Source organism: Nyctereutes procyonoides, unplaced genomic scaffold, assembly GCF_905146905.1.
Source record: "Nyctereutes procyonoides isolate TBG_1078 unplaced genomic scaffold, NYPRO_anot_genome, whole genome shotgun sequence".
Lineage (NCBI taxonomy): Eukaryota > Metazoa > Chordata > Mammalia > Carnivora > Canidae > Nyctereutes > Nyctereutes procyonoides.
Window position 1 is genome coordinate 18,729,399 of NW_026575021.1, and position 21,013 is coordinate 18,750,411.

Here is a 21,013-nt window from a genome sequence, read left to right on the forward strand (position 1 = left end):
TAACTCCTGTACAATCTTATGAGACCATGGCCTTTCAGATTGTGTATATCCTTTTCAGCAGGCTACAGCATTGCTTGATTTAAACAACATCATGGTTACAGTACTGGTCACTACCAGAGAGTAGGGAATTCAAGGGAAAAGATACGTTGATAGTATAAGCCATTGTCATGAGATTGTATCATGCACAGAAATTATGCAGGGATAAGTAAAAGCAAAGGCCATCAAGGCAGTCAGAGTGATTCTATAACTATACAGTCTTACCCCGGTAAACAAAAAGGATTGGAAAAATTAGGACTGCCATCATCCAGTGTAAATAACCTGGTGAGACCAGCAAGCTGCAATTGCCTTTTCCACATTGGAAGTTAAGATAATTGGCTTCGTTTTCTGTCTTCCTCCCCTTAGAATAATTCTCCTTATAATTTTGTAATAAAAAGTAGTCATTAATTACATACAAGTTAATACTAATGATGATAATACTCAGTCTTTCAGTGTGGCTTCCTAATTTTGTGAGCTTCTCAAAGCTAAAAGATTGTTTTGTTTTTACCCATGATGATAATTCATTGACAGTGTATTTGTTACAGTGAAGTGGTGATGTGCGTGAGCATTGATAGGTTTACGAATAATTAGGATGTATTCATTCTTTTAGCATTTTAAGTGCTTGTTAGGTAGTATGCATTTCATTAGCATTGCTGGGATATCCTTAAAAATGCTGTTGCTGAAACAAACAGGGTCTTAGTGTTTTTAGCACCTTCAAATTCAAACAGTGTCTAGTATCAGTGAGAGTTCAGTGGGAGGGGGATGTAATTGTGTTCTTTCACTGAAAGATTTAGCAATTAAGTATATAGTTTTTCTTTTTTTTTTTTTTTAAGATTTTATTTATTTGAGAGAGAGGTGGGTGGGAGAGCATGAGCTGGGGGAGAGGGAGAGGCAGACTCCCCTCCAAACAGGACCCTGAGATCATGACCTGAGCCCAAGGCAGCCAGTTAACTGACTGAGTCACCCAGGTGCCCAGCATATATTTTTTTCATATGGTTTTTTCCCCATAGTAGAGTTTCACTATAGCATTCGCTTATTTTTTCATGCTTATGATACTGTTATTAAGATATTAACTCATATAATTTAATTAGTATAAATGGAAAACACAAGAGTCTGAATAACTATGTACTGTATTTTGAGAAACAAAACAATTCATTAATCTTCATTCATTATTTGCACAATAATACCTTGAGGTCTAGGGTAGGTCTCTCCTTTTCATATTGGTGCAGAAGCAAAAAAGTCAAGGGGATTTTCTAAGATTCATAATATAAATAATACTAATCTGGTTCACTGTTTTATTTTGTTTTGTTTTTTTCTTATTTATTTAAGAAATTAGTTTTTCAGCAGTAAAAATTAATTTTGTTGACTGTTGTACCTCTACTTTCTAACATGTTCTCTGCATGATAGGACCTTTTGCTCTCTCACTTAAAACAATTTGAATTTCTGCCTGAAATTTAAAATCTCAATTTAAATTGCAGGTTATTTATTCCTCTCTAGTCTCTTCAGTCTTTGTCAGATTATTCTTTGTTTCCTGTTTTCTCTTTTTCTTTTCTTTTTGTTTATTTTGGAAAGCCTCACATATCTGTCTTTGATTCAGCCCAGGTAAATTCGCTTTATAATTTTTCTCCAATATTTTGGAGACCAGTACACATTGGTCTTTTAAATGGTTGAATTTCATTAACCCTGAATGTATGTGTTGGCAGATTCATATAGCCCTGGTCCAAGTCTGAGTTACCTCTCTTACTAATAAAAAATTAATATTTTACATGGTGAAAAACTGTTCTATGCATATAATTATTAAATAATATGGAAAGACATTAGTTCAATTACTTTCCTTCTAGGATTATTTAATAAGTTAATGTTGTTACACTGATGTGACTGAGAAAGATAAAATCTAAATAGCAGATAAAAAATGTATGATATTTTTGAAAGATAAGGACATAGTGTATTGCTTATTTTACTAAATTCTATCATCCAAACTAAGATCACATAGAGAAAAGACACTATATTTTTAAAATAAGCAAATGAACTTAAAACGAATAGTTGATACAGTAAGCATAGGGAAGTATGTCACAAATGTGTAACCTAAACCACTTGATTCAGGGTCTCCTGTGTGCTTCTTGAAATGCAGATTCTAGGCCCATTGCAGACTGACTTCAGGAATATATCTAGGTGGAGACCCAAAAATTAGGTGGTTAGCACACAAGTATGCTGCAGAGAAATTTTTTTTTCTTAAGGTATCTAAAGTACCAACTGGTTTTATTTAAAAACCTATACGGAATACTAAAGGAATGTCTAATATACATGAATACTAAAGCAGTTTATCTCCTGTCAAGAATATAGAGGGGAGAACTTGTGGAGAGTGATTTCATAGGCATTCTTTGACAAAACTCTGGCAGACGTCCTATGTATTCTGCTAGGCTTGCGTTCATCAGACATTCCACCCCCTACGGACTACATTTTGTATCTGGATTTAGAGTATTTTGTTATCGAGTCACTTTTTTGGGGAAGAAAGAAGGCAGTGTTTGTGGGAGGTCTTTTGCCACTCTTGCATAAATTATTTTCTATCAATTTAGATTGCTCTGTTGCATCCTTCAGGGATTTTTATGATATTCTCCTAAGTTGTATTTCTACACTTGTGTCCAACAATGCATTAACATATGATGGAATAGATTTATGTTTAAATATTGTTTTATGGGATCCCTGGGTGGCGCAGTGGTTTAGCGCCTGCCTTTGGCCCAGGGCGCGGTCCTGGAGATCCGGGATCGAATCCCACATCAGGCTCCCGGTGCATGGAGCCTGCTTCTCCCTCTGCCTATGTCTCTGCCATTCTGTCTCTCTCTCTACCTGACTATCATAAATAAATAAAAATTTAAAAAAAAAAATAAATAAATATTGTTTTATTTTTTGTAGTTTTGTCTTGATCTTATAATATATATATACAGTAAATTCACAAATCTTGTTTTCAGCTCAATGTTTACGCATCTAACCATTACAAGTTGTAATAGAACATTTCCACTATTCCAAAAGCGTACCTCGTACCATCTTCTAGTTCAGTACCCAGCAGAGGTAATCACCATTCTGAATTCTATCAACATGGCATATTTTGGCTTTTCCATGAAATAAATATATAATATAAATTGAACCATACAATATTTATTCTTTTTTTGGTCTAGTTTCATTAAATTAACATTATTCTATAAGGATGATCCATGTTGCTGCATGCTGAGGCAGTTTGTTCTTTTTTATTCCTCTATACTGTTTCGTCATATGCATTTACTATAGTTTATCCATCCAATCCATGTTCTGGTTTTAGCTATTATAAATAGCTATGAATACTCATAAACATATGCACCCATTTCTGTTCAGTTTTTATATAATAGAATTGCTGTGTCTTAGGGCATGTGTGTATTCAACTTGAGTAGGTAATGCTGAATGATTTGCAAACTAGTGTACTGATAGACATTCCTACCTGGAGTGTTTAAGAGTTCCAATTGATCCAAATCCTATCCAATGCTTGGGATTTTGGGAAAATTTTATTTTCTAATTTAAGTTTTGTAGCAGGTATGTTTTATGTGGCTTTAATTTGTTTTACCTGATGTCTAAAAATGTTGAGAACCTTTATATACACCTATTGGCTATTAGATTACTATTTCTGTGAAATGCATGATTAAGGACACTTTTAAATATTGAATGTCTATCTTATTGTTTTGTAGGAATACTTATATATTCTGAATATGAATACTTTGTCAGATATGTGTTGCAAATATTTTCTCCAACTCTGTGACTCATTATCTTTAAATAATGTTTATAGTTTTCAGTGCAGAGGCCTTGCACATCTTAGCTCAGTTTTCCTAAGACTTTGATTTTTTATACTCTTTTATGTAGTATTATTTTTAGTTGCTGATAAGTTTTATTTCTCATCCTTTGCCATTAATATATAAAATCCAAGTGATTTTTTTTTGCTTTGCATTCAGTGACTTGCTTAATTCATTTATAAATTCTAATAGTTGGTCTGCAGATTCTTTTGGATTTCTATAAACACAATCATGTCATCTGGAAATAGTGACATATTTATTTCTCCCATGTAGATCATAATTGTTTTTTATTTTCTTTTCTGGTTTATTGAAATTTTTTTTTGCCACTCTGTGAATGTCCACAGATGACTGAGAACGTAGTGCCAGTATTGACCTCGGGGTTACAAATAAATTTTATTGAATAAACAAATTCACAAATAGAAAGATTCATGAATAATGAGGCTTAACTATGTTATAGAAATCTATGTACATGAACTATAATATCATATATATTATAGTGTGTATCTCTGTGAGTATTATAGGATAGAATTTATTTAATTGTATACCTACTTCTGGTTATTTAACTTGTCTTCAATTTTTCTTTGGTGTTATCATTTCTATTCCTATCAGAAACTTCAGTAATAATTAGTTATATTTTTTCATTCTTTCACTTTATGCACACTGATAGGTTTTAATCTGTTTCTATCCCCATTTTCTTTAAACTCAACAACTTAACTGCTGTCTATTTAACAAACATTAATTGATTTCTTAATGTGTCCAGGCTCATTGGACTACTTTTTAGCATATTTCGCCATTAAAAAAAAAATGGATGCGGGATCCCTGGGTGGCACAGCGATTTGGCGCCTGCCTTTGGCCCAGGGCGCGATCCTGGAGACCCGGGATCGAATCCCACGTCGGGCTCCCAGTGCATGGAGCCTGCTTCTCCCTCTGCCTATGTCTCTGCCTCTCTCTCTCTCTCTCTCTCTCTCTCTCTCTCTCTCTCTGTGACTATCATAAATAAAAAAAAAATGGATGCAATGATTGTAAGATTTTTTTAATCATAAAAGTTTTTTGCATTCAAGAACATTTATGTTCCTCTGTCTTTAGTACCATGAAGTGAATATAAAGAAGAGTTCCAAAGTAAATAGGATAAAGGTGAAATAACCCTCATATATCATATGCTTATGTGAGTACAACTATATTATAACAAATATTATATAGTACATACATCGCTTTCGGGTCTGCTGTTATATGAAGTTCTATGCTGTGATGAATTTTATTATCTGCGACTGTTCTTTGCTTTACCAAGGACTTGCTCTGATATTTGTTAAGAGAAAAAATATAGAACATGGATATACCCTTCAACACTTTATGTTTTAAAGTTTTGGCTTTACAAACATTAATAGAAGTCCTCTACAACTGCTTAATATATTGATTAGACTCATATGAAATGATTCTTGAACAGGAAACACTTTGATCAATTCCTTTAAGGATTTTTTGAGATAGTGTTTCGTTCAGATGAACAACATTTTAGGCTGATGAAGTAAGCAAAATGGCAAAAAAGAGTTGTCTGTGTAATGACAATTAGGTTAACTCTTCTAGAAAAAAATGAAACCAGACTACAATAAATGGTATGTCGTTTAGGTATAGTGAAATATTTGGCCACTGACAAAAGGTTTAGATTTAATAAAGAAAGGAAATTTGCTCTACCAAAGCTCTTGTGATAATATTTAAAGGAGATAATTTAAGTGGCCGAATATAGGATAGGTGGAGACAGAACATAGGGAAAGAGAAGACAGTCTAATACAAAACCTGGGATATGATACTGGATGCAGAATTGCAGGAAGAATGGCAAATCTAAGAATAGTGTACAGCAAGAATTATCAGAACTTGGGAATGGCCTAATGAGGCAAGCAAAGTAAAAATGATGTCAGAGTTTTGATTGCCTGGAGAAGAAGTACAAGAAGATTGGTGAAGGATTATCATATGGAAATAAGTTGATGCTTTGGAAATAATTTCAGTGAGAAGACACTGGAACAGCAACGTAGAAATGTTCTGTAACTCGGGATATGCAGCTTAAGGTTAAAAAGGTATTAAAATTTGATAACTGAATGGTTTGTCCAAGGAATATGAAAGCAAAGGATCTTGGGTGATTTTCAGCCAATTGTGAGGAGCACAGGATCCATCAAAGGACCACCTGAAAAGACTTCTGGAAAACTAAGCGTGGAGAAGAATAAAATGTGGAGTTGAATGTGTGATGATTCACCCTATTAATGAAAGCAAAATGGGCTGGAAATGGAGACACTGGTCTATAAAGAAGGAAAAAGAAATCCTGATTTGTCAGGTCAGTTTCTATAAAGAAGCAATAGCATTGATGGAAGCCCGGAATGGAAAACGGTGGAGAAGGGGGGTATTTAGAGGTTGGGGGATTGACAGTTATTACTAAATTGCAAACAAGACAAAGACAAAATATACTTCCAGGAATGTTTTGTCTAAACAAATGTTTGGGCTAGGCCAAAGAATTCGTAAAATATTTGTTAGGAGCACCTGGCATTAATAGGTGCTCACTAAATATTTGTTCAATGAATGAGTGGCTGTCTTGTACACATCCTATGGCTTTTGGTGCATTCTCTGACTCCTAGAAGTTTATTAATAGTGATCTTAGTGAAATAGTTATATGGAAATGTAAGCTAGAGGCCAGGTTGGAAGCAGTTCCTGAGGGCTGCTGGAGAGGAAAAATGGAGGTGTTAGGCAAACTTTAAAAAATTATAGAATTGTGGATGCAAATTCTAGAGGTAGGAGAGATCTTGCAGATCGCTGAATAGCCCAGCCCTCTTATTACATGGCTGTGGATTTAAGGCCCAGTTTTGTTAAATAACTTACCATATATATGTCAAGGTTCAGTTCCAGGAAATTGAAACCACACTAGCTATTTTAAGCATGAAACGGTTTAATATAAAGAATTAAGTGTGCATTAAATTGTTGGAAGGATTGGAGGAGAGGGCTGCTGGGCTTGAGCTCCAGGGCTAGTTCTTAGAATGATATAGGAGTGGCCCACCCGGGCAGCCGCTGTTGTGGCTCGGGCCAGGGAGAGGGAGAATGAGCGAGCTGCCCCTGGACCTGGTGACTCCAAGAATGAATACTTCTCTGAGGATAACAAATTGACCCTACTGCTGTACACTTTCCTCACAGCCTCCACACAGCCTGCAACTAGACGTAGGATGCTGCTAGAGAACGCCCCAGTCCAACAGTGTCTCCCCAACCACATCTGCCACTCCTGAATTCAAAGCTGATGCTACTTGGCATCACCAAATCCCCACCTGGAATCCTTGCTGCAAGCGCTTTGGGGCATAGTTCCCAACAGGCGCAGGCGCAGACAACACAACACAAGGAGGTTGGAATGGATGTTGACTGCCAAATATTCATATTCACCACCCATGTTTGCACAACTAGGAAGGAACATCACTGCAACACTACCTGGAAGGCCTAGTATTATAGCCCCTCTGTTATCATTGAATGTAAGTGCACAAAGGAGAATCATATAGCTTTTGTACTCCTTCTAAAAATCACATTCTGGGGATCCCTGGGTGGCACAGCGGTTTGGCGCCTGCCTTTGGCCCAGGGCGCAATTCTGGAGACCCCGGATCCAATCCCACGTCGGGCTCCCGGTGCATGGAGCCTGCTTCTCCCTCTGCCTATGTCTCTGCCTCTTTCTCTTTCTCTGTGTGACTATCATAAAATAAATAAAAATTTAAAAAAATTAAAAAAATAAAATAAAATAAAAATCACATTCTGATACCAAGAGACCTGTAAGTAAGCTGGCTGCCTGATTTGTTGTTCAAATGAGGCCACATCTGAGAGTGAAGGAAGCACTATTAATATTTATTTATTATAATATTTATTATAGCAGGCATGATACAGAACTAACCCCAGCAAACCCAGCTCTAAACCTGTGTATAAAATATTTCAGCTTCTTCAGGATCTCCCCTAATGATCACATTTCTCAACACAAATCTTCACTTACTTTTTGCTCCATCCTTTCTGAAGTTCTGTTCCACCAATTTGTCAGGACTTTTTATGTCTTCTGCACAAGGGTCATTGTATGGAATGGCCCTTCCTCTTTCTCCACATGTCTCACTCCTGTGAGTCTCTTAAAATCCAGCCCAGATTTCATTTAGATTGAAATATTAGATTGAAATATTAGAAATATTAGATTTCTTCTAGTAGAGTCAGCTGGTTTCTTCTGTTATGTAGTTATCTTGTATCAAAGTATGTTTATCTGTCTTCCCCTCGCCCCATTAAATTGTGACTGCCTCAATGATAGGAACTGGGATTATTCACCTTTTATTCCCAGAAGCTAGGACAGATTCTATGCCACAAAGGTACTCAAGAAATGTTTGGAAATAGATGGGTGCAAGGAAGTGAGGAGGAGAGTAAGGAAATCTAGCAAAGAGGCGGTGAGCAGAGAAAGGAATGCTAGTAATCCTAGTATTCCCGTTTGTGAAACTTCTTTTTGTATAACTGATCTACTAGATCTTCAGAACTACCAAAAGAGTTGACATGAAATCAACTCATACTGACTTAGAAATAAGAGTTGTCTGGGTATCTGCAGAGAGACTTGTCTGGATTTCTGATATTTAAAGAAAATATCAGTATTTTTTTAAAGATTTTATTTATTTATTCATGAGAGACAGAGAGAGCGAGAGAGAGAGAGCGAGAGAGGCAGAGACACAGGCAGAGGGAGAAGCAGGCTTCATGCAGGGACTGGATCCTGGATCTCCAGAATCACGCCCTGCTGGACTCGATCTCAGATCTCCAGGATCACACCCTAGGCCGAAGGTGGCGCTAAACCGCTGAACCACCTGGGCTACCCTCACTTCCTTTTCCATGAGATGATTTTTTTTTGAGTGAGCAGTTTTATCCTGTTTGAAGGGGCCCTTGTTGATTTGCGGAAATGTCCCATAGTAAACCCTTATTTAAGGGATTTGTCACCTTCACCTCTGAAACATGACTTCCTGCAGTTGACTCCCAATTTTCTCCTATCTAAATATGATTAAAAAAAAAAAAAACTAGTTTATAATTCTTTACAAAACTCAGTGCAGGGCAGCCCGGGTGGCTCAGTGGTTTAGCACCGCCTTCAGCCCAGGGCCTGATCCTGGAAACCCAGGATTGAGTCCCACGTCGGGCTCCCTGCATGAGGCCTGCTTCTCCCTCTGCCTGTGTCTCTGCCTCTCTCTCTCTGTGTCTCTCATGAATAAATAAATAAAATCTTAAAAAAAAAAAAACCTCAGTGCAAAACATTTTCAGTGACTATTTAAAACATTGTGTTCTTTGGATTGTAAGGTAATCCCTATGTTTGCTAAGGTTTTAGTTTTTTAAAATTTCTCTCCAAAGTTTGTGTTAAGTAACAAGCAGATTTGAGGGGATGGCTACTCTGAAAGACAGTTTCTTTCTGTAAGCACATTTACAATAAGTCTTGGCTCAGCCAGCTTTTAATGAACAAAGCAATTCAGATTGTTTTCGGATTAAGGTGAACAGAATACATACATATATTTTTAAGATTTTATTTATTATTTATTTATTTATTTATTTATTTATTCATTCATTCATTCATTCATTCATGAGAGACACAGAGACACAGGAGGGGGAGAAGCAGACTCCATGCAGGGAGCCCGATATGGGACTCGATCGCAGCACTCTGGGATCACGCCCTGAGCTGAAAGCAGATGCTCAACCGCTAAGCCACCCAGGCATCCCAGAATATACATATTTTTTGAGATTTCCTAAATGCTGCTCAACCTTAAATATATCTTTTTTTGCATGTGATATCATGTTGCAAGGACATATTCAAGGAGATTTAATATCTTATGAAAGTATGATTTTTTTTAAAATTTAGAGTGTTGTCAGGGTTTTTACACTGAACATTTTGCTACTACTTAACTTCCATAAGTCCAAGTAAATATGTATAGGAAGCTATTTAGGGAAAGCTGAATTGCTGTAGAAAATTCTAAGTCATGTTACAGAATAACATGCCTATAAATCCAAGTTTCTAAACTATAGTGTGTTCTTAGCCAAACCAAATTAAGTGAACTTCTGCTCTTGGCCAAGATGGAACAACAGACACTGGATTTACCCTCCTGCTTTAAACAACCAAAAATGGACAAAATATATGAAATAATAGCCTTCAAGATACCAGATATCTGGCAGTGAAGGGTGGGGATCTCTGAGATATGAGAAACAAATACAGTGAGCCTCAGCATTAGCCCATTTTACTGCCTAGAGGATTTTTAATCTGAATCTCAGAGAAGGACAACCAGGTTGAGCCTGACACTAAGTGGAGAAGCCAGAGCGGAGAGTCTAGGAGATGAAGGTGGCCAGAGTTCCCAGAACTATAAGAGACAAGAGAACTATGCAAGATCTGAAGATCTGAAGGGGGTTCTCTTTAGTATTTACTCAAGTCCTAATATGTGAGGAAATTTTGAAAAGTTTGGAAAGGAACCACTTGAGAGAATTGGAGGTAACAGTGCCCATGCTTGGATGGGGCTGGGAATAGTGCCTGTTCAAACTATGCAGACTAAACCATGTCATGATTCACCCAGCATTGGATGGAGCACACAGAAAGGTCTTCACTCAGTAGTGGTGAATAATTAGCTCTGGATGAGCACTGCTCTGGTCCTTTCTAATTTATCTAAAAAGCAACACCTGAGATGACCAAACTGTTTTCAGGTCATTTGCTTCCAAGAATAAAGCTCAAGAATATTTACAGGAATAGGAATACATCAGCAACCAGCAAGGTAAGATTCACTGTGTCAGACATCTGATCAAAATTAGCAAGCGTGCGGAGGAATAGGAAAGTGCAACCCATAATGATGAGAAAAATCAGTCAAAACTGATCCATAAGTGACAGAAATTATAGAAAATAATGTATTAAAACAACTGTTAATATTGTATTCCAGGGGCACCTGGGTGGCTTAGTTAAGTGTCTGACTTGGGCCCAGGTGATGATCTCAGGGTCTTGGGATTGTCAGTGTTGGGCCCCCTGCTCATCAGGGTGTCTGCTTCTCTTTCTCCCTTTGCCCCTCCGCTGGCTTGTGCTCTCTCTCTCTCTCTCAAATAAATAAAATCTTTTAGAAAGCCTGTATTCCATATGTGTAAAGAGCTAGAAGATATAAAAATATGCCCGATTTTGTTGCTTCCATATGATCAGTACTATGTGGGAGACTATGTTATAGGCTTGTATTTATATGAATAAAATGTAAATATAATAATACTTCTTTCCTCTAGTGGATTTTATTTGTTAGACTAAGAATAGTTTTCTTTTACCAAATAAGTATCTTTAGTGGAAATTCACTTTAGGAATGCCTCAACAATTTTATTTGAATGCTAAACATGCTGTTATTAAATTTAACTTGGATAATGTTATTTTGGGTTAGAAGTTACACTATTCCTCTCATAGTATTTGATATCAAATATTGTTCTGTCATAATTTACCCTAAGTTTGCAGTAATTATTATGGCTTAAATGTATTGACTACATATGAGAGGATTATAAAATTAACCTTTCTGTATTTTGGGTATTAACCCCTTATTTGACATACCATTTGCAAATACCTACTCCCATTCAGTAAGTTGTCTTCGTGTTCTGTTGATGGTTTCCCTCACTGGGGAAAGGTTTTATTTTGGTGTAGTCCCAATAGTTTGTTTTTGTTTTGCTTCACTTGTCTTAGGAGCTGTTTCTAGAAAACTGTTACTATGTTCAATGCCAGAGAAATTACTGCCTGTGTCTTCTGCTAGGATTTTTATGGTTTCAGGTCTCAGAATAATCCATTTTGAGCTTATTTTTGTGGATGGTATTAGAAAGTAGCCCAGTTTCATTATTCTACATGGAGCTGTCCAATTTTCCCAGCACCATTTATTAAAAAGACTGTCTTATCCCCACTGGATATCCTTGCCTCCTTTGTCATAGACTAATTGACCATGTGTGCACGGGCTTATTTCTGGGTTCCCTATTCAGTTCCATTGATCTATGTGTCTGTTTTTGTGTCAGTACCGTATTGATTGCTACAGCTCAGTAGTCCATCTTGAAATATGGAATACCTCCAGCTTTGTTCCTTCTCAGGATAGCTTTGGCTATTCAGGGTCTTCTGGGGTCCTATAGAAATTTTAGTATTATTTGCTCTAGTTCTGTGAAAAATGCTATTGGTATTTTGATATATGGACATTTTAACAATATTAATTCTTCCATTCCGTGAGTGTGGAGTACCTTTCCATTCGTTTGTGTTATATTCCGTTTTTTTTTTGTTTTTGTTTTTTTTAATCAGTGTTTTATAGTTTCCAGAGTACAAGTCTTTCATCTCTTTTGGTTAAGTTTTTTCCTAGGTATTTGCTCTTTTTTTTGGTGCAATTATGAATAGTGTTGTTTTTTAAATTTCTCTTTCTGGGACTTCATTGTTAGTGTATAGAAATGCTATTGATTTCTGTGTATTAGTTATGTATCCATAGCTTATTCTTTTTTTATTGCTGAGGAGTGTGACTAAATCACAATTTGTTTTAAAAAAAAAAACCTTCATCTGAAAATAAGTCAAAACTGTTTGATCAGTATTATTCAAATGAGCATAGGACTTCAGATTTAAAAAAATGTAGATGACCACTTCAGTATTTTCATTTTATGGGTAATATGCATTTTTAATTCCACATTTTTATGACTTTGGTAAAAATTTATTGATGGTAGCATAGTAAAATTTTATTGCAACACAACAAAAAGGAAATTTTTAATCACTTAGGATAAACTCTGGTTGGTGAATGTGTAAATACTTAAATAATCTAAATGCCACCTTTACTCAACCTTTTATAGGTTGTCTACAAAGTCTGGAAACATAGATAATATTTTATTTTTCAGGGAAAAAAATGAATATGTCCTTGATGATGTTATACAATTTGTCTGTACCTCCAGACTTTATGAACACTCTGTGCTCTTATTTAAATGGTAAATGAATTGCTTCTCAGCATTTTGGCTAAGATCAAGTGTAGTATCTGTTCTTACCAGTTTAAATGGTAAATGAGAAGATTATGTCTTATTGCAATATATTACTAGACTTCTGCATTGTTATGAGGTATTTTTATCATAATGCAGTTTGTCTTTAAGTGTAGCACATTTTTCTATGTGAAATATATTTTAATTGTGAATCATATCCTTGACGAAGGATTTAGCAACAAATGAATTATTAAAATGATCAATCATTTATGATCAAGAAAGCAACCTTAGTCATCTAAAATAGTGAAATCATGGCCCAATGATTAATTATGGAAATTTATTCAGGAAGAAGATTTTAATGATCCTCTGGAACAACCTATTTATTTTAGAGATAAATACAGATAAAGAAACTGAGGCCCAGATAAGTTTAGCATCTTTTTCCAAATCATTACAGATGGAGCATAGCAGACCTAGGCCTAGAACTCTGTTCTCTTTGTATTATTTTCCTGTTGTTGCATAACAAGTCACCAAGAACTCATTTATTAACTCACAGTTCTATAGATCAGAATCCAGGTTACTGGACTGGGTTCTATACTTAGCTATCATGAGGCCAAAATCAGGGTTCTGACCAGGGTGACCTCCTGTCTCAAGGCTCTAAGAAAGAATCCACTTCCAAACTCATTCCTGCTGTTGGCAGAATTTAGGTTCTTGTTGTTGTGGGACTGAGGTCCCCATTTCCTCACTAACTGTTGGCTAGGACTGATTGTCAGCAACTAGAAACCTCTCTCTGGTCCTTGCATGGGATCCTTCTATCCTTGAAGCCAGCGATGGTACATGATTTCCTTTTCATGGTGCATATTTTTGACCTACTCTTCTGCAACCAGCCAGGGAAAGGTTTCTACTTTAATGGCTCATGAATTAGGTCAGGCCCACCTGAATGATGGCTTTATTTTATGGTCAGCTTATGGTCAGGCATATAACATGATCATAGGATTGGTATCTTGTCATATTCACAGGTTCCATGGATCTTTGGGAGGCTATTTTAAAAGTCTGCCTTCCATATTTCTGAATTTATTCTGATTTTCTTGGTATAATACCTCACAACCTCATTCTGAAAGATCTATAATATAGTTTACATATATGTATAAAAGGCATAAATATATCTCCCAGAAATATAACATTGATATTCGTGGCTCATTCCATCAGTTTACAAGATCTCTATTTCTACCTTCTCCTGAACACCTTATCTAAAATTATGCCTTCCCCATGTCCCTCTTACTTTCTCATCCTGTTTTATTTTCCTTACCCTGCTTCGTCTTTCTTATTACTAGAATGTACATTCAGTGTGGACAAGCTCCATGTCTGCCTTGTCCATTTATTTTCTCCCAGGGCTTAGAAAATGCAGGTCCACTCCTTGTTCTTTAAATATTTTTTGGAAAGAATGTATGGCAAATGTTAATATTCATAGTTTGGCTATAATGATTTGTTTAATTTTTATTAAATCATTCCTTATGCCTTTGGAAAAAATGTAGTGTGCTCAAATAGAGTTTCTGGGGAAGTCTGAAGTGAAAAAAAATATCTTGTTACCCTTAATAAAGTACACATAGGAGGCAACCGATGGACATAATTTGAGCTTTGAAATTGGCAGCTGTGAAGTGCAATTTTCTCTCTCCTTTATGCAGTTGAGCTTACTTAGAAAACTAATTTCTAGCAATGCCAGATTATTAGAATGTACTCTAGTACATTGAGTATAAGGACTCCTTCCTCTACTCTTGGATTTAGTAGAGGTGATTTTTAAAAACCAGAAGTAAGAGGAATATAATGTAGTCAAAAAGAGGAGAGTTAATTCAAATGCTATGCAATATACAGAATGATAATATTTGGAAATTAAAACTGTGATGTCTTTCAAAGTTAAATTTACAGTTTTAGCTGAATAAGAGCAACAGAAGAAACAAACTAGGAAACTAGTAGCAAAACCCTTAATTTCACTAGTAGCAAAACCCTCAATTTCAAATGAGATAAAGGAATAAAGTATAATGAATTTGGGAGATTAAACAGAATGTGTCAACCTTTTCAAAAGACTGTATATGATAAGAATAGATTATTAAAGAAGAGTGAGAAGGGAGATGAGGACAATTGATGACAATAGCAGGAAGAGTATAGATGAGTTTATTTATCAGGGCTCTTCTAGTTTCAGTTGTTAGGAACTAACATCAGACTGTCTTAAGCAATTAATAAGTAAATAAATAAATAAATTGTAAGAGAGAAAATGAGATGATAATAGTTTATTGATTCATGAAATTGAAAAGACCAAAGTTTCAGGAATGGTTGAATTCAGCGGCTGGAAGATGTCAATGGAATATAATCTATTCTCTCCATTCGTAATCTTCACTCTCCTCTTCTTGCATTAAACGTAGATCAACAGCTATCCCCATGCTAGTCCCAAGCAGCTTCCATGTTATATTCTGCTAGTTTCAAGCTTAGTAGAGGGAATTTCTTTTTCATAGTAACTACAAATAAAATAATCCCTGGTCATAGTTTAGTTGATATGACTTAGACCATTTACTCATCCTTTAACAGACCACTAGAGTCAAGGAAAAGGAATACACTACTTGGCCATCCCTGGGTCAATGCTTTGTCTTTCTTGTCACTACCAGAGCGGAGCATACAGTGATGGAACAGGGAACTGAGGGCATAAAATACCCTGGAGAAAGATAGATTCCCCCACACCTAGAGTTGCCAGATTTAGCGGATAAAATTACAGGAATCTCATTTAAATTTGAATTACAGATAAACATTGAATAAGTTTTTAGTATTAGGCACACCCCAAGAAATGTTTGGGACATCTTTATGGCTTTTTTGTTTGTTAGTTTTTTGCGTTTCAATAACTTTATTGAAAGGTATATCCCTTAGTACCAAACATAATGGTAGTTGGTTAGGCTACCTCTGCCAACTCAGAATTAACACTGATGTCAAATTATTGAAATATATCAGCCTTTTGGGAAAACTGAAGCTATCCATAAAACACAGTTCATAAAAATATAAGATATATTGTGGTTCTTTGGTTTATTTTCCAGTGCACATTTACCTGTAACATGATGTCATAAATGGGTACAGCCATTCTGGATGGACACAGGCTACTTTACTTGCTGCACGGAGTAAATGTTTACAACACTTTTAATGCCGTAGATCTCCTTACAGTCACTGACTTAGTAGAAAATCTCGAATACTACATTAGCAACATCTTTATTTTTAAAAAAGTGTTGTTTATATGAAATTTAAATTTAACGGATATATTGTATTTTGTCTGACAACTTTGCCACACCCAAACATTTCAGTGATTTATTTAAGAAACAATTGGAATGAGCTAGGTAAGCAACAGTGGTGAGTCCCCTACCATAAGAATGAAGGGCTGTACCTTGCAAGAGAATGCGGAAGTGATCTCCAGGCAAATAGATTACAGTAACAGAAATGAAACACAAACTGCATTAATACAAACTAAGAATAAAAGAGACCAGTGGAAGACCAATGGTAGAGAATGCAGGAAGAGGAGGCTCTGAAAAGGAGATTTAGCAATGTAGGCTGCCAGTACAACATGATTTTCCTCTCTTTTTTTGTTTTAAGGGGATTTGCCTCTTCATCTTCAGGGGAGACCAGCCTCAGTTACAAGGGCTGCTTATTTCTGATGGGACTAAGACATATGTGGGGTTCTGTTCTTATCTGTGAATGATTTGTACATGGGCATGTGACTCAGTTCTGGCCACTGAAACTTATAGTTAAATGTACTGGGCTTCTAGTAAAGATTTTTACCTACTCCTGCTTCTTAGGAGTTGTATTGTACTGTGTTGTACACAACCATACAGTTTGTGATACCTGGCTATGATGCTAGAATTGGTGCTGCCATTTTGAAATAACCAGAGAAGCTAATCTTTGATTAGAACAAAGTTTACATACCAAGAATGGCAGGACATGAAAGATGGAGAAAAATGCTTGATGATCCATCAACAAACCGATTAACCTAGGAATCACCCAACCTCTGGGTCTCTTGTGATACAAACAAATATGTGTCCAAGTTGCTTAAAACAGTTGAAGGTTTTATTTGCAGCTTAAAACATTTTAACTGACATACAGGAAGTTCATATTAAAAGTTAGAATGTTGTATGTATTGGACATTGAGGTGACTTTTCTGTTTTTTTTTTTTAATTTGCGAATGATCATAAACTCAAACCATAAAAACATTATTTTTTTCACGTGAAAAATAAGACGTTTTCCACTTTAAAAAAATGCTGTATGCTGTCCCTTAAAGTAGTCAGTGAAAACAAAAGCAAATGTGTACTTTAGAATGAGAACTTTTGGGGAAAAGAAATCACGGAAACTAATATTCATTCAATGGTAATGTCTTTTTTTAAAAAAAGCAACAGTTACTTAATGAAACTTCAGAATTGACATCATAAATTGGCTTGAATATAGTTCTTTGAACTATCATTATGGAATTTCCCATTTGGTGAAGAATTCAGCTGTTTTTTTACAAAAAAATCTTTTATATCTTGGTGGAACAATGCCCCCCCATATATAGAGGTGCTCTTAGTATATCTTTTTAGGAACTATAAAAATATAAATGTTTTAAAAAGATGTCAACAGAAAAATCACCATTGGATGATATAAACAGATCAACACAATTTAACTCCTCTCTGCTTCTGATGTTAACATATGGCATTTGTTGAATTTTACGCTTATTTTTAGCTCTGATCTTAGGATCTCCACCTACTATTGGAAAATCCAGCTTGTGGCATCCCAGTCACTTCATTTTCACAAGCATATTCTGTTCACAAAGAATGTTAAATTTATACATACGACTCATCCTATGTTTATAGTTACTCTAAAACATTTCCTTCCTCATTGTCTAAAGTAGATGCACTACAAAGAAAGCTGAGACATTTTTGGTAAACTGAACTTTACCACTCACTTATCCACATGAAAATTAACTTGCATTCCCAAATGGAACAGGAGAGCATGAGAAATTTACACAACAAAATTATTGTCAATGTCATATCTATTAGGACTAGATTCAGTGACATATAAAAGCAAACCTAAACTTGACCTAAACATGATGGAAGTGCTATTCCTCATATTTAACAAAGTCTAGGCAAACCAGGGCTGAGGTGTCCGCTTTACAGTCATTGAAGGGTCAAATGTCTTCTTTATAGCTCCCCTATCATACTATGCACATGCCTTGATTCTAAGGTAACCTCATAGAACTCCTGACATCACAACCATGTTCCAGGAAGCAGGAAGGAATAATGAGTAAAGGCTCAAAGGAGGTCTAACCTACCAAGATGAATCACATTCCTTTGAGGAGCCTTGGTGGAAGCCTCTCATACCAGCTAAATCAAGCCGCTGAAGTATAAGCAATATTTCTGCTTACATCTCATTGAATTACTCTTAGTTGAGTGGGGTCCTTCATCCCAAGAGAGACTGGAAATGACTTTTAGCTGGACTTATTACTGCCTCAAATAAAATTAACATTCTGTTTCTTAGGGAAGAGAGAATGGATAGAGGAGAGATGACTCTGTCACAGTCTCTATTACAGTTTGCGTGAGATTGCTTTCCAACCCCAGATGTATTTGTATTAGATTCAGAACGTGATTAGAACCTGTACTTTTTCAATTTTATCTTTCTCTTCTGCTGTTTTTCAGACTATAGAGTTTCTTCTGGGGTGGGAGTGATTTCACCAATCTATACTTAGACTCCCTATAAATATGAGTAGGTATGTAAACATGCCATGTTCCATCCCGAAAATGCCTTAAGCCCAGTTGTTCATAATCAGCAAAACATTGCATTCTACATTACTTGTTTGGTAAGTTCAAAATTCTTATTTAACACTAATAATCCTATCTTTTACACTAAAAATGTCAGTACTTAATGTGACTTAGTTGGTCACCATTGTGCCCCCAAATATTGCATATCTTCAATTAAAATAAGCTTTGTAGTAAAATTATTCTTTTTCTGAAAATTTGTATACAATAGTTGGGAAACTAGGGAGTACAAAAAGGGTTACAATCAAAATGTTTCCAACATGGTAGTTAATTCTTAAAAGTAACTCAGAAGATTAAGTTTCAAAAAAGTTTGAAAAAAGGAAACTCTAAGTACTAAGAAGGATTGCCTTTGATATTTCTGGAAAGATTGAAATTTACTCTGAGCATCTCTTTTCTGGAATGTAGATAAATAAGGCCTCCTGCAGGGCCTTATTTATTTATTTATTCTAAAGATGCTTAGTCTTTCCACTGATTCTGTGATCACATCAATCCCTCTCTACTGTCCAATTCAGCCACAGCCATTCATTTCACCTTGAATGCACTTACTTAAGAGGATGCCAACAGAGGGGCCCCCACAGATCTAGTTTGCTACTCCCCATGCAAAATGTCACCATGTTTTAGCTTCTTCAACCTGCGTATTGTCTTCTCTGTGATTCCTTTCAGCCCTTTTAGCAGTAAACAGATCTGATGAGCGGGTATTTGGACATGATTAGCATGATAATTATTTATTAATTTAATTTTAACCATTCACCTTTAATTATTCCTGTTCCTATATTTTATGGGGTACAGAAATAATGTAGAACTAGACATAGAGGCATCAATTTTGTCAAAGCATGTGTTAGCTTTTAAACTTTGAAGCTTTATAAAGATGTGAGTTGTTACTGGTAGTAATAGTACCCTGATTAGATCTGCTTAAACTAAAAACTGTGTAAGTGATTCAAGCCTATATAATGGTTTGTGACTACATGATAAAACTCAGCTCCATTCCTGGATATAAATCCAGTACAATTGTGTGGTTCCCAGAGTTAACACCTAAAGAGGTACCAACCACATGGTTCTTTACCTTCTCAGTGTCTGCCACACCTATGGGTACTCAATAAACATGCATTGAGTGAAGGTCAGCGCTATGTATTGGCTAACTCTTTCCAATTTCATATTGGATTTTCAATCTACAAAAGAAACGTATCTTATTGGATTTCATCCTAATTTACCTGAAAGTAAACATTCTAGATTCTTTTCTCCTTATACCTACTTCCTGCTCTGCAGGAAATACTGTTATCCTCATTCTTTTTAAAGTTAGCAGTTTAGGTTTCCCATCACTAATTCTAGATTTTTTTTCTTACCTCTATTTTTAAAAAAAAAGCTATTTAATTATTATAACTATTTAATTTCATCTATGTAAAACAAAATGTAGAAAGCTTTAAAAAAAAGTGTAGGAGACTTCTCTCAATGGGAAATCACCACCACCACCACTATCATCATCATGCTAATAGTAACAGTGAATACTTTTTATTGAGCACTTACATCTAAGCACTGTATATAGTGTTTTTACTATAATCATCTCTTCACAGCAGCTCTGCAAAGTAGGTATTGGTTCCATACCTACTTTGGGAAGTGAGGTTTATTTTATTTTTTTTTTATTTTTTTATTTTTTGGGAAGTGAGGTTTAAAGAGGATAAGCATCTTAAATAAAATCACATTGCTAGGATATGCCACGGCCAGGATTTGTAGCCAGGTATGTCTGAGTACAAAGCCCATGACTGTTACAGTACAGAGTGGGCACACTGGAAAAAAATTCAATATGAGAGAAGATATTTCACAGCCTCAGAATTGTCTGGAATTACTACTGATGTGTATACATTAAAAAGTACAAGAAATTATTTCGCTGTCTCTCCTTGAAATGTTTGATGCTGCCCACTTTAGGAATCATAGAAAGGGCACTGTAGAGTACAGGGGGGAAATAGGGACAGATGTATTCTTGATTGAATCAAGGCAATGGTTGAAGGAAAAAGACTTCCTTCTTCCTTTCCAGGTTCTTCATGCAATGGAAAAAGAGATTCTCTTCTCTTACCAGAAAACCACCTATTTAAGGAGGGATTCAAAGGCCAAACCAAAGGTGTGTTAGAGCAGAATGGAACTGTCTTTCTGAAATAAGAATTCCGCCTTTTCCATTCATGCATCAGACTTAATGATATGATGATATTGCTCGTATGTTTGCATTGGACATTGTGGCTGGCAGTTCTGCCAAAAAGAGCCATTTTTAGAACTGGGAGCTCTTGTATGAGTTTCCTATTTGTACATTAGCTATCACAACCTTTCACTTTCTCAAGTGTGTATGAAAAGGCTTGAGGTTGAATTAGGTAAAGCTATTTGCAGGTGTAGTCTCTTGCC

The 21,013-nt window shown here is 35.8% G+C and overlaps 1 protein-coding gene and 1 pseudogene across 3 annotated transcripts in view; both read left to right on the top strand.

Moving 5' to 3' along the window:
- Nucleotides 1-21,013, top strand: part of ADAMTS3 (ADAM metallopeptidase with thrombospondin type 1 motif 3) — a 266,537-nt gene that overhangs the window by 181,459 nt on the left and 64,065 nt on the right. The gene's annotated exons all lie outside the window — the stretch shown is intronic.
- Nucleotides 12,827-12,987, top strand: LOC129520732 (U2 spliceosomal RNA; annotated as a pseudogene).